The sequence below is a fragment of the Drosophila willistoni genome (genome assembly GCF_018902025.1).
Source record: "Drosophila willistoni isolate 14030-0811.24 chromosome 2R unlocalized genomic scaffold, UCI_dwil_1.1 Seg167, whole genome shotgun sequence".
NCBI lineage: Eukaryota > Metazoa > Arthropoda > Insecta > Diptera > Drosophilidae > Drosophila > Drosophila willistoni.
Window position 1 is genome coordinate 3,627,002 of NW_025814050.1, and position 14,588 is coordinate 3,641,589.

At 35.4% G+C, this 14,588-nt stretch overlaps 1 long non-coding RNA gene across 1 annotated transcript; it reads right to left on the reverse strand.

Moving 5' to 3' along the window:
• Positions 1-1,608: 1,608 nt before the first annotated feature.
• Positions 1,609-7,638, reverse strand: LOC124460298. The gene is made up of 3 exons (XR_006954228.1): positions 7,576-7,638; positions 7,305-7,517; positions 1,609-2,465 (listed from the first exon to the last, which is right to left on the reverse strand). It is a non-coding gene; the product is annotated as an uncharacterized LOC124460298 (long non-coding RNA).
• Between the last annotated feature and the right edge of the window lie 6,950 nt (positions 7,639-14,588).

Here is a 14,588-nt window from a genome sequence, read left to right on the forward strand (position 1 = left end):
CTGACTTTCTATTCTTTCCTATTCTGCCGTATGGTTTACTAATTGGCTTCGACTGTATTTTATATTATATTTGGCAAATTACTAATATTGCCCAAATGCTTTACAATTTCTGTTTCGGGATATCTGTGTTGACTTCTAGCCTTTTTATATGGTGTAAACTTTAAAGACCTACTACTTCTACCTTTCGGTTTAAGCCAATCTGGCTTTTGCTCCACTGTTAAGATATTTCGGTAATACCTGAAATTTGAGCGGTTATTCTGTTCAAATGTTGTCCCTTTAGTTTGCAATACCTGCCCTTCTTCTAATACAGAGTCGGACAATTTTTTAACTGAATCTATTTTGACATTATTATTTAAATTATCATTATTTAATTCAACCATTGCCATCTGAAAATTCTTATTTTGTACTGGCTCTGGGATATATAATTTTTCTTCCCCAGTTTTTACTTTACCTCCAATGTGAGGTCCTGCCGGGGGCCATAAACTTATTTTTTGAGTTTTGTTGTTGAGTTTGTTTGGCATTGTACTTTTTTTATTTTGACATTTACCTTTCTTGTTCTCCTAACGTTGTTTAAAACCTGTGACATCTATTGTTGTTGCCACTACAGATTTATTCTGATTTGATTTGGTGCATCCCGAGACGATCCAACCAAATTGAGTATTTTGACCTAGCAGGCCATCAATTTTTGTAATTCCTCCTTTTAAGATTTGGGTATAAATTAAACACAATCTTAGTTAGTCGCATAAAAAAATAAAGTTTTATTTGAATTTATTTAATATTGAGTACACATTTGAAATCTATCTTTTTTACTGGAAGACTTTGTGTGTTGCAGGGTTATCGGGTGACATTCTTGGCGGTGCCTTCTATAATCATGCCGATGCTCATTACGTCAGTGCTCATTATGATAACTCTTGAATGTTCTCTATGGGTGTAGTGTGAGTGTGATTGTGATGGTGAAGCATATCTGGTCTTAACTCCTCCCCTCTTAAGTGCGGACGTCCTCGGTCGCTACCATATATTGTACGGGTGTAACCGGCATTACTATTGGTGGACTGCTTTCTTCTGGCCTGTGGTTGTATTTCTTCTTGATCACCCAGTATATGATTGCTGCGATCGCTAAAATTGCTATGACGATCCAATAGGATGATGAAATTATGACATTGTCGGTCTGGATTTTTTTCAGGCTGTTCGTGTTATTCAAGTGCAGTTCTTTGATCATCTCCAGAGATAGGGTTTCGCCTTGGTGCTGTTTGTCCGATAATAGTTGAAGTAATGGAGGTTGGACTTCTACTTCACGCTTTGTCTTCATGATGTACCACGAATCATCAATGTTGATCGTGGTATTCTGCGATTGTATTATAAAAGTTCCGTCCAAAGTAAGGTTTTCTCCATCGACGTTGATGATACCCTTGAATTGGTTTAGCAAGATCGTGCCAGGAGCTACCTCCGAGTGTGATTTCACATGCTGATTGTTAGTTGTTGGGCAAGTTGGTTTTTTCCTGTGAAAATACGCTCCTATGCATTTGCTATTTTTTAAGTCAATCAAATCTTCCAGTTTACATAATATTTTGTTGTTTTGATTTTTACATTTATTCTTATTAGCTAAACCAAAGTATTGTTTATTACATTTCAATATGTGATTATAATCTATTTTTTCGATTGTTTTTCCATATTTTATGGGTAATGCCATGATTTTTTTACATTGTTCTTTAATCACCCTAGGTATGCTGACAATATAAAGAAGAGCTCTGCCATCTGAAGCGACACTTACTTCAGCAAATTCTATAAGCTCTTCGATATTTACAAACGTTAGGCTTTCCTCAGCATATGTTTCGATAATATTTATTTCTGCTGGTGATAAGATCAAGGAATTTATTGTGTTGGCTTTAGCCCAATCTATTGCATAAATGATATTTGTGATTTCTTCTCTTAAGAGACTCAGTTTGAATTTTGTTACTTCTATTTCTTTTACTTTTTCATCTGTTTCTGGTTTGCTTTTATGTAATAAGGTGTTAGTTATCTTAATTAAATCGTTTATCTTATTTTCTACTAGTTTATTGATTACTACTTGTTTGTTATTATTTTTGAGCTGTTCATTGATTTTGTCGATTACAATTTTGTGATCCTGGTGATCTGGGGTACCCGCGAGCCACTTCCACGCTGTTCCAAGTATGTCAAGAGAGCGTTTAACTCTGAACTTTATAGGCTTTAATCTTTTGATCTCATTTTCAATTCGGGTTATTTCGTAAATAAGGAAAGGGTAATACGGGTTTGTTTTCGTTGAATTTCGTACGACCTCTTTTAACACCTACAATGCCTGTTGATACATTTCTACTTCTACAACGTGTATAATTTTGAACGTTCCATTCTGCCTCGCTGCCATCCCAGTTTCCAGCATTACTACTCTCGATTTTGAGTAATCCAAGATAGTCGTATGTCCCCAACAGACAGGTATCAATATTAACCTGTCGAAGATGGATATTGGTCAGTATTTCAACTGGTTCTTATGTACTATCCTGCCTGACAATGTTTTAACTTTTGTATTCAAATCTTCAGCTACTATTTCTTTTTTATATCTTGATGTTAATTTAGAACCCAATCTCTTATTGATTTTGACGTAAATTATTTCTCGTGGGTCATAAATTTTTATGGGCTCTTTGTTTTGGTTATGGTATTGTAAATCTGCAAGTTGTTTGTCTGAAATTCTCTTTGAGGTTTTTTCTCTTTCCAATGCTAGCTTTTCTGGAGAGTGTTTCAATTCTAAAGCAAAAAAGTTTCTATCGGTTTTTTGTTAGTTGTACTGTGAATAGTCCTATTGTATTCATCTACTGCTCTGAATATTAGGTCTTCAAATTCTAATTCCGGATGCTCAATCTTTAGGCATCTCATTAATTCCGTGAATGTGGAATGGAATCTTTCTACCTGACCATTGCTAGACGAAGTATACGGTGGTGTTGTGTGTACATTTATACCCAGTTGATCGTTCAAAAGGAATTTTATCGAAGCGGAATTTAACGATTTTTCATTGTCCATTACTACTGTTTTTGTCGCGCCAAAGGCTACCAATAACTCCCGTAGTGGTACCTTTAAATGTTCCGCTGCTTTTGAATTCACTAACTTTATTTGTGCGTATTTTGAAAATTTGTCTATTGCCGTTAAGATGATTTTGTTTTGAGTCGAGTAAAGGTCTATGTGGATTATTTCTCCTGGATAACATGGTATGGGTGTTGATTGAATCTCTTGATTTGGGGGGTGTCTTTGGTATTTAGAAAGTTTGCAAGTTTGGCATGCTTTTACTATTGTTTCTACTTTTTTCCTCATTCCTGGAAAAAAAACTTTAGATAAAATCTGTTTTTTGTTTTCTATTGCGTTTCTATGGGCTCTAGTATGTTCTTTGGTTATGATTTCCTGCTGCTCACTATTCTCGTGGACATCCGTAGTTTGGATCTGCGTAAACCTAGCTTTATAATTCCTAAAATGTTCTGGAAATATCAGCTGAATTTTTCCCATGATACTTTCTGAAGTGAAAATACCATTCACTATCCTAGGATCTAATTTTGCTTTTAGGATTTCTACGAGATCACTTTCCGAATAGTTTCTTCGAACTACCGTGTGTCTGTGATAGGTGGGAAATGGTAACTCTAATGTCGTGTTTTCGTTTTCGCCTGTTAGAAGTATTAACTGATTTTTAAATACATTGATAGGAATGTCCATAGTCGGTACTAGTTCGTGCCCTGAGCTTTCATCACTATGCATAGTAGCTGCTGACGTACTACTGGCATTTATGCTGGTAGGATTTCTCGAAAGTGCGTCTGCTACTACATTTGAGCTACCCGGTTTATACTTCAACTCGTAGTTGTATTCTTCTAGGTAACTCTTCCATTTTTTTAGCTTCGTGTTGTTGTTTTTAGGACTAAGCGCATAGGTAAGCGGTTGATGGTCTGTATAAATGGTCACTTTCGATTTCCCATAAAGGTACATTCTCAATTTTTCTAAGGCCCATACTATGGCTAGCATTTCTCTTTCATTCGTAGCGTAATTTTCCTCTGTCTTAGACAATGCTCTGGATATGAATGTGATCGGTCTGCCATTTTGTTCTAGTGAGGCACCTATCGCTATATTTGAGGCATCCGTGGTCAGATGAAATTCTTTACTGAAATCGGGGTATGCTAGTAATACATCCTGTGAAACTAGTGCATTCTTAACCTTTCCAAAAGAGTCCAATTCTTCCTTGCCAAAACGAATTTCGATTTTGTTGGAGACATTCTTTTTCGTTCTCCCGTGTTCGCCACGCAGTAGATTTGTGAGGGGTCTTGCTAGCTTCGCGAAATCCTTAATAAACCGCCTAAAATAACTAGCTAAGCCCAAGAAGGATCTCAGTTGCTTCAAGTTTCTTGGTGTAGGGAAATTTTTTATAGCTTGTACCTTTTCTGGGTTGGTTTTAACGCCTTCGCTCGATATTACTACTCCTAGGAAATCAACGCTATGTTTTAAAAATTTACACTTGTCGACTTGCACTTTCATGTTTGCTTCTGCTAAGGTAGAGAATACTTTTGGAATATAGCTGGGGAATTTTTTAACCCGAAAGGGAGTCTGGTGAATTCATATTTTCCTCCGTTTATAAAAAATGCTGATTTTTCTATGTCGGATTCCTTTAAAGGGATCTGATGAAATCCACTCTTTAAGTCAAGGACGGAGAAGTATTTGTTGTTGCCCAATTGAGCAATCATTTCTCCAACTTCTGGGATAGGGTATTTATCCGAGATGGTGACTGAATTTAATTTTCTGTAGTCGATGACCATCCTGTATTTCTTTTTTCCCGAACTGTCGCTTTTTTTTGGGACGATCCATACAGGAGAGCCATAGGGCGACCGTGAGGGTCGTATTATACCATCTTTTAATAGTTCTTGGATTTGCTCTTCGACTACTTCCTTCAAGGAGGCTGGGTACGGGTAGTGTTTTGAGTAGACTGGAGTGTCTGACGATGTTCGAATTTCACCTTGGACATTGGTAGCATAAGTCAACCTCATGTCCGGACTTGCAAATAACGATTTGTATTCCTCTTGGAGTGCTTCTAGCTTTATTTTTTGATGACCCGATAATTGATCTGAGTTGATCGTGTGGACCTGCTGAGCTCGCATCTGTCTCACTTTAACAACATGAGAGTTGTTGACTTGTAACAAATCTTTTCCTACATCTATAATGGCATTTAATTCTTTTAGTGTGTCATTGCCTAGAATTCCATGAAACGATTTTAAATTTGGGAGTAGAAAAAAAATTATAGGTTTGTTAGGTTCGTTAAAGAGACCCAGGTGGACATGCTCCGTAATCAGGATGCGTCCACTTACAGTATTTACGCTCATTTGGCTTTATGTTCTTGGCTATCTCGGGTTGGATATAGTTTTTATTTGAACCGGTATCTATTAAGAAATTGTATGCTGTTCCGTCTTTGTCCCGGACTACAAAGTACGGCAAAGAGGAACACTTCATCCTAAAAAATTAACCGTATCCTCAATTTGTGGGTAAGGATCCTGTACTGAAGGTTGTGTTGTTTCTCTATCTTGCGGACTTAATTCGGACATACCACCTTGAGTGGTGGGGTATTCTTGTTGTTGTTCATACTCCGAAAATTGTGAGTATGGGACTGTTTGAAAATAGTCTTCCTGTTCTTGGTATCCGGACAACTGAGCTTCGGTTACATTGACTTGAAAGTCTTCTGGTGGTGGGGCACTGTATTGCCCGTCCTGTACCTCGGCTCCGATGTGGAACTGTCTTTGGACTTTGTTTGGGAGATTCGTATTAAACGGATTTACTCTCTTTAATAAAACTGGTTGTGTAGGATTTATGTTTGGTCTATTCATGTAGTTCACGTTTTTAGTCATTATAGAACCGTCCACTTCCATAGGTGTAGGCTTGGGTTGAGGCTTTGGGGCGAGAGGTCTAGGTGGTGCGTTAAAGAAGGTTTGGTTACTGTTACGGAAGGGGATATTTTGGTGAATACCATGATTCTGTGGGAAATTGGTTTGAGGTGCGAAAGTATTTTGAGTCTGCCTGGGGTTGTACCAGTTCATATTGTTGTATGGTTTAGGGGGAAGTACCGGAGGGTATGACCACTGTGGGGGGACGTTAATTCTGGTGTATTGTCCTATTTTGTGTGTTAGGTTTGGACGAGGGTGCTGATAACCTAAGCCGATCGAGTTTTTAGTGTGCTTATTGGTTAAGTCTTCTATCATCTGCAACGCATGTTTCAAGTTAAGTGGTTGCGCTAGACTTATTCTATCCGATAGATCACCGTTCAGGCCCCTAATGAAGGTATCTAGGGCTCTGTCCCTTATCTGTTTTGACAAGATTGCCATGACCTCAGGACCGTGTCCCATGTTTTTCATTTGGCTGATAATTAAGGACATCTGATGGTTCACTGCAAGGTAAAACTCGTGGATTGTGCTATTCCTCTGACTCATAGAAAATAATTGATATTCTAGTGTTCCCAAGTCTCGTCTGTCTGAATATTCCTCTAGAAGGCATTTCGAGATTGCCTCCCAATGTAACGCGGTGTCATTCACCTTTAGTACTATGTTCGCATGTCCTGTAATTTTATCTCTAACCGTTAGTAAAATCGCGAAGTATTTTGGCGTTCCTTGCAAAGGAGCAAAGGCATCCATTACACGCGAGGTTGAAGCGAACCAAGTTGTAAATTCTGCTGGATTACCAGAGAATTCTTTTAGACCTTTCACTAAGTCTGGAACTTTATCTACCTCATTCCAATTATCTTGTAAATTTAGAGTTAAGTCTCTGCATTCTGAGGTTACTGGCTGGGCCAGCTTCATTTGTTCGATATAAGACCCCATTCTTGCTGCTAAAAGACTATCAATGGCTGCATCTAAACCTTGTATGGATATAGCCTCTATATTTCTGTTCGCGGCAGCTGAGGTTGACGCACTCTGCGACTCTGTCGTAGGGCGACCTCCTGGCTGAAGGACTGCGGCTTTTACCCAACTGTCGTTTTCAGGCATTTTCGATTTCAAAAGAGATTAATTCACTTCAAAAAAAACAAACGCTTGCACTACGCGTCGAATAATTATTCGAAAGACAAGAAAAACGCAATACCGTTTAGAAAAAAATTTTGAATGGAAATGGCTTTTGGTTAAAAAAAAAAAATTTGTTAGTAGAGGTAATTATTATAAATGTTAGTTAGTTTTTCCGTTTCTTATGATGCTAATTCGTTTCTGGTTTTGATTTTTCTCTTAAATATTATTTCTTTCTTTTCTTCGTTTTAGTTTTTCTTAACTTTTAACTTAACTTACATTAGAATAATTTTCATTTCGGTGCTTGTATTGGTTGGTTGGTAGGGGTACTCGCTTTTCCCACGTTGAGGTACTAACGCTCCGAATCCAGACACTTGTTTTACCAATTTTTCCTCCGAACGGATACTAGAGGAATGCAGCGATCAGTTTTGTTATAACCCCGTCTGACCTCAGCGAAGTTTTGTTGGCACTGCGTATATTTCGGTTATCGTTCTAAAGGCGTATTTATTTGCGTTTACTTTGATTAACACTTATCACAATTGCCGTTTACTTCACTTGATCAACTTTTAAACGCGGGGTCCCTGCTCGGGCGCCAATTAAACACAATCTTAGTTAGTCGCATAAAAAAATAAAGTTTTATTTGAATTTATTTAATATTGAGTACACATTTGAAATCTAACTTTTTTACTGGAAGACTTTGTGTGTTGCAGGGTTATCGGGTGACATTCTTGGCGGTGCCTTCTATGATCATGCCGATGCTCATTACGTCAGTGCTCATTATGATAACTCTTGAATGTTCTCTATGGGTGTAGTGTGAGTGTGATTGTGATGGTGAAGCATATCTGGTCTTAACTTATATACGCTTACCCCCATTATTAAATCAACCTTACCCGGTTTATTAAAGGTAGGGTCACCTAGCACGTAAGTTTGCCATATATCCACGTTTGCTATTTTTAATGGAAGAGCTTCCATTAACTTTGGTAACACAATTGCCTCTACCTTAAGATGTCTTTTCCAGGGATTTCGCGTCTTTACATCTATTTTTACCTTATATTTTGATTTTTTGGCTTTTATTGAGGACACGCCACTTATTTCTGTATTTTGTTCAATTTTAGGTAAATTTAATATTCGAGCGGCCTCATCGGACAAAATGGTGCTCTGTGAACCATAATCAATAAGGGCTCTTAGAGTCTTATATCCCCCATTTACATTTTTTACTTGTATTACAGCTGTGGCCAACAGTGTTGGTTGTGCCGTTACACAAGTATTAATACTCTCCTGTTTTTCTTCAAAATGGAGTAAGGTATGGTGTCCCTTACTGCACAATGAACAGACCATTTCATTAGTGCACACTTGATTGCTTGAATGATTCAAGCATCTTGTGCAAAGCTGTACTTTTTTGGCTGTTTCATACCTTTCCGTAGGTGTCAATCCTTTAAGGGGGGTTTCTACCTTGTGTTATAAAAAATTTCGATTTTATTTTTTATTGCCTTTTTGGATAGGTAAATGTTTCAAGAATACTGTGTAAAAATTTCATTGAAATCTGTAAAATTACGAAAGTTGTCGGCCGTTAAGTTGAGTGGTGTTAAGCGCTCTGTGCCGGAGCGCAAATTTTCAAACGTATTTTTTTCAAAACTACATTTTTGGATCTCATGGAAGTCCTACAGGGCACAAAAATTAACCAATCGCTATGAGATTTTTTACACATGTTCTTTAGAATATTGTTCAGCGCTGGTAGTAGAATTGGCCAAAAATATTGGAAAGTGTTAAATTAAAAAATTAATTAGTAACGAAAAATAGGCAAAAAAAAATTTTTTTTCTAAAAAAGCTCATAACTTTTTTATTTTTGATCCTTTTTTCCCAATTCTACTACCAGCGCTGCGGAAAAATGTCTAGATTAAGTAAAAATTTTTATTTTCGGGTTCAGACTTCATTTGCGAACGGTAGGACTTCCATAAGGACGAAATGGGGATGCCTTTGGAAAATTGCCCCCACCTCCCCCTTTTCACGGATCGCCGAAAAAAAATTTAATACTTAGAATAAAGTTTTCTCAACAACTGTAAAAAATTTCATTCCTTGATCTATTATACTTATCTCAAAAAAAAAATTCTTACTTAAAAGCGCCTTTTCGGCCCAACAAGGTAGAAACCCCCCTTAAACTTATAGCCCTTATACGCTTTATGCCCAGCAATTTTGCAAATCGGACATTTAGCTTCGAATTCCGCATAATTTAAAACAGTTTGTAGCGGTTTTTTCTCTTCTTTGCTCATGGCACTTAACGAGCAATATCTTTGCTCCAAGTATTCCATGACATTTTAATTAAGTGTATTGACTCATTAACTATGTCAATCACTCCTTTTACACTTTTTGCGGATTCATTGTTGATCATCGGTAAATCAACGATCTGACTTAATTGTTCGGAAAATACCCTCCGATTATTTTCATACCGCTTGGTTAACAGTTCCCAAGCGGCACTATAGTTGTCAGCTGAACCTGAGAACAAATGAGCTACCATGCTCCTTGTTTCCCCTTTTAACGCGGATTTTAAATAATTAAACTTGAGAGCAAGACTTAAATCTTCTCTTTTTTCAATAAATTCTCTAAATAACTCCACAAACAGGTCCGATTCTCTAGCCTCTCCAGCAAATGTGGGTACCTGAATCTTTGGCAACACCGGTAGTTCGCCTCTCACGGTAACATTCTCACTCTTACAATTTTCCCTATTGTTCATTTTCGTTTCTAGCATTGACAATGAATTTCGGACATCAAATTGTAAATCATCCGTAATATTCTTAAATTTTGCATCATTTGTTAACACTTGACATGCCTGTAATTTCTCCCATAAATAGTTAATTTTATTAATATATAATATCCATGTCCCATTGCCTGTTGACTTCAACTCTACTACCTCCAAATATTCCTGGAGCTGTCGGACTCTATCCAGAAATATCTCCTGGTTAACCTTAGGGTTTTCATTACTGGAGGTCGCATTTCCGCGCGACTCTCCTATGCTATCATCAACTATCTCTGACATGTTTGCCTCCGCTTCAACGCACACCGACTTACTAGTGCGTGGTTTTTCTGCCTCTATAATTTTGCTATAATTTTGGCAACTATCGTTAATGCTTCTTCATGTATTTTATTTCTGAAATAATCATGATCGAAATTTGGAGCAGTTTGGATCAATTAGGTATCCATTGATTCCTTATCTGTTTTACTTCCTCTACAACTTTGCTAGTTATGTTTGTAGGATCTAGTGCTTCTAACTGCATTAACCTGGTATGTAACTCTGCCTGCTTCTCCAACACTTTTGCAGCCTTATTAGTGAACATTTTAACTTATGCGTATATTTGGATTATATAATGATAATAATACAATATGAAGTACTTATGACTATTTTAATTTATATCTTATCTGATGATCCTGTTCGCTGCTGCTTGTCCGCCAATGGGTAGAGTTCGCCGTTTTTTTTTTTATTGTTTCGTCGCTCAGCTGCAGTTGTCCAGGGCCTATGGGCTCAGGCGGTACCGGTGCCGGTCATCGCACCAGACTTCCTTCTATTGGCAACGTATGTTCTTCAGCGGCCTCTCCTTTGCAACTATCTTGTTGCTCTGCTGCTGTTGGTAGTTGCCGACTTGCAACTACATATAGTGTATATAATTAAATATCCAATTTTCCCAATAAGGAAAAAAAAGATATTTTTTGTGAGTTAAAAGCAACGTACTTTATTATTTGAATGAAAACTTAGAACTGGTTACAAAAATGTCTTATGGTTATATTTATAAGCTAAATTTGGGAGCCCTTTGGTGGCGTGATTGATATTTCGATGATTTGATTGGTCCGATTTTAATTGCTGAGTTAGCGTTCTCACGCTTTTGGTTGTTAGGGGGACAATTATTATTTCAAGTGTTTAATTGTTTATGTTAATTTTATGGATTAGCGTTCATACGCTTTGGTTTTGAAGGGGACAATTGTTTATAAAAACGGATGTTTACTTTAACGATATGAATTTTAGGGGGCGAAATATTTATATGTTATTGGGTATTGGAGTCGGATATATGACTCCCCCATCCTAAAGAAAATAGCCTGTCCTCAGGCGGAAACATTGGGATATAGCGAGGGGTTTTTCTCAGCTGTACATATTGGAGTATCAATTTTGTTTATAATTTGGGACTCAATTTTTTCAACAATTGGGGTTTCGATTATGTCTGTGGGACCACGATTGTTATTTGATCGAAAATGCTTAATTATTAATTTTTGTGGCATTGCCTTAAACTTATAGATTAAGTATGTAATCAAACTTATAATAGTAAGTATAAAAGTGGTTAATGTAATAGTTTGAAATGCAGTATAATATTTCGTATGTTCGTTAATTATCTCTTTTGTTTGGATAAAGGAAATAGGTTCTAGCCTGGTGATATTGTTTGTTACATAAATGCTTTGGCTATAGTCAAGCAATGAATTTATTATTGATATTTCGTTTAGTTGTAAGGTACAATCGTAAATTTTTATTATGTTATTGCCTTCAATTATTAATTCGTTGTTTACGCAATTTTGATTAAGTTTAGTTTTTGGTAGATTCCATGTTACAATTATGTTTGGTTCAATGTAATTAGTTCGAAAATTTTTATATGTCTTAGTGTATTTACAAGTGGTTGGGATTTGATTTAAAATGCCTATTATACATTCGTTAGTTTCTATTTGTTGTGTTTTTTATTGAACAAAGTGTTGTTATTAAAATAGTATTTATCGTATGAATTTTCTGTCAAAATATTTTTATTCTCGTCTGGATAAGGAAGTATCTCAAAGATAGGGGTTTTTATTATTTCTTGAGGAATGTTTGAAATGATAAATATCTCGTTTGAACTTGGTTTAAGCCAGGTGGAATTAACATGACTTAAGTGATTATGTTTTAGAAGTTTTGGGTTGAAAATTCCTAGTCTAGTGAGCTGCATGCCCATTTCTATGTCTTCAATGTATTCTGTGAAATGCTCAAAATTAAAGAATAGAACTTCTAATCTTACTGATTTTTCTTTTTCTTCCCTGACGCTGCACATAGGTAGATTTTGCAAAAGTAGGCGGCCAAAAGTCAAAAAAAAAAAAATCATTTTAAGAACAAACTATTGATGCACATTGTTAGGAGATACTTCCGAGAAACTAACCTCATCATTCCCACCTTTCAAAATAGCGCCCGCGCCGAATTACAGGTAGTCAAACTTCGATTATCATTCACAGTGTTCATATTTAATTCTCGCCTTTTTCAGTGATACATTTTTCCAAAGTCAATATTTATTTTTGCAAAGTTACTATCAAAGTAATTGTGATGGATATCAATAGTCCAGATATGTATCTTTATGTGTTATGTAGTACTCACCAATTTTAAGAATGTTTTGCATACACTAGCATTGTTATAAAAGACCACATCTTTTGAGACAGATTTTTCTAAAAATAAAAATTTCAAAGGGGCTTATAACTACTTTCCCTGTCCGTCCCTGTAATATTTCTTCATTTAATAATTTATGCATAGTTTCAATAATTATAAATAGTTATAGTTGGCCACCTATAGCCACCTATTCACGAAATATACTTATTCAAAGTTTTTGCGCGCCGATAAAAAAAAAAATTCGAGACCCTGTGCACAGTGGTTGTGGCCGTAGCCTAAAAATCAAAATATCAATCAATCACAATATTTTGCCGAAATGTACACAAATTGTATAACAACCTTGATGGCAAACCGTATTTTTCTGGAAATCTAACGGGACTTGCGTAAAATTCCATTGAAAACATGAACACGTGTTTTTAAGGGAAACCATAAATATGCTCATTCCTGCTGAGCCAAATGATAGTGCTGAGCATCACGATTTGGACTCAGAAGCAGAATAAACATATTCGTTTTTTTTTAAATAATATTATGTAACTCTGAATTTAAAAATAATAATATAATCTAATAGATAAAGCCAACTTTTGTAATGTTTCATTTAAAGTTAACCCATATTCAATAGAAAACCTTGCTGCTTTAGTATTAGGTTAAAAAAAATTAATGTATTTTAATAGAAAATTAATGTATTTTAATAGGAAGTTAATGTATTTTAATAGGAAACAATAATATTTAATTATTTTTTCCATTTAAAGTGTATTTTATTGAACAAATGTTTTTGGCCGCCTAATTTTGCAAAATCTACCTACATATGTGCGCTGTTTATTACTTCTAAACCTTTATTAACAGTGTCTATTACGTAATTTAGTTCGTTTGCTTGTACGCTATTGCTTTCAAGATTATTTATTTTTTCTTCTAATTCATCTTTATCTTCCTGATCAAGAGTACCAAAAAGATATTTGTATATTGAACCAATTCCGTTAATTAGTCCTCGTTTATTACGTTTTACAATGTGTATTCCATTAATTTCCCTACTTAGTTTTTCTGTTAAGTATTGAATATGGATTAGGTTTTTAAATTCTTGTGCTTGTTGCATTAAATTATTATATGTAATGTCTATTAGAGTTAAATTCATTTTTAAATAATGATATTCAAAGTTTTTCGGTAAGTCCATGGTTCCTGTTTTAAATATTAAGTAACCGTTTGGTGCTTTTACTGGGTTTATGTCAATGGATTGACTGCAAGTTGATTTTAATGTTAAGAATAGCATGATGCATAAAAAAGTCATCTTGGTTTGTTGACCTGTAATTAATTAATTGTCGTATTTGCTTTTATTAACTTTCTTTTTCTTCTTGAATTTTGATTTGTAGTGTGTAACTTTTTGTCCTCTATTTCTTTCTTCAAAATGTTTCTCGTCTAACTGATTTATTTCTCCTGTCTTTTTGAATGGATTTGTCGTTTTTGACTTTACTAATGGTGCTTGTTTAAATCTAGTGTCGATTTCGAAGTCGTGTCTATCTTCATTTAAATTGTTTATTTGATGTATTTTTTTTGTTTGGGTATTATAGTCGGGGGATCCTGCATAGATAATATGTCCGCTGGTGTTCGGTTAGTTGTTTTATGTCTCGTCTTATGGTTGTATACGTAGAAAATTTTTTTAAATTTAAGTATTTTATCTTCGATGTCATTTTCACTATTTATAATTCTGAGTTTTTCATTTACTGTTTTATGGAATCTTTCTACATCTGAGATGCCGTTTTTACTTGATGTGATTTCTAACTTTACATTTTCTTCTTGTAGCCAATTTTTTAGTGCTATACACAGAAATGCTGTATCTTTGTCTGATTTTATTTCTATTGGTTTGCCCATTTCAGTGAATACTTTCATAATTGCTCTCTTGGCTTCTAACCAATCTCTAGACTTTACTTCCACAAGTGTTGCAAATTTCGAGTAAACGTCAATGCATGAAAGGAATTGTAAATTGTCAATCATGTAAAAGTCCATGACGTATTTTTCTCTGATATTAAAAAGTTCTGGTGTTATTTCAAAAGTTAGTTTTGTATTTCTATTTTCTGTCTTTGCGATATTGCATACTGAGCATTCATTAATAATGTTTTGAATTAGGTTTTGAAAATCGGGAAAATAATATTTTTCTTTAAACAAATTAATCGTTTTTTCAATTCCTG